Genomic DNA, 653 nt, shown 5'->3' on the forward strand with positions numbered 1-653 from the left:
AATATAAATAATAAAATTTTAAAAAGTAATGTTTCGCGAAATCTAACATTTTTAAAAATTTATGCTATTTTTTGGTCTCTCACACAATTTTTTAAAATTTTCATTTAATCTTTACATCTAAATTCTTTTAAAACTAAACATAAAGGAAAACACGATGAAATTAAAATTTTTAATAAAAGAATTATTAGTAAATGTACGTGTATTATCTTCATTTAAATCATAAATATTCTTTTGAGGATAGGTAAGCTTACTGACGCTGGCAGAAAGAAGAAAACGCTTTTTATAGTTTTCTTTTTAAATTATGCATTTGTATTTACTATTTTAATATTTTTATTTTGGCGATACACAAAATAGATAATTCAGTTATCGAGAAAATTCCTAAACAAGGGTCTATAAAGGGGATAAGATCAAGAATAGTGAAAATGCATGCGACACTATTGTTTCTCGTAAGGGATACACAAAGAGCGTCTTGCTACTGCAATTTTTCATGTTATGCATGAAGCAGTTTCAACAAAGAAACCTTACTTACTTGAGTACTTACATCACCTTGCGCATATTGTCTCGATTAATAATTATTCAATAATATATTATCGCAATTTTTACTGAGTTTTATTAATTTTTGTAATAAATAAATAAATAATTATTATATTTAT

The sequence above is a fragment of the Atta colombica genome, unplaced genomic scaffold, assembly GCF_001594045.1.
Source record: "Atta colombica isolate Treedump-2 unplaced genomic scaffold, Acol1.0 scaffold111, whole genome shotgun sequence".
NCBI lineage: Eukaryota > Metazoa > Arthropoda > Insecta > Hymenoptera > Formicidae > Atta > Atta colombica.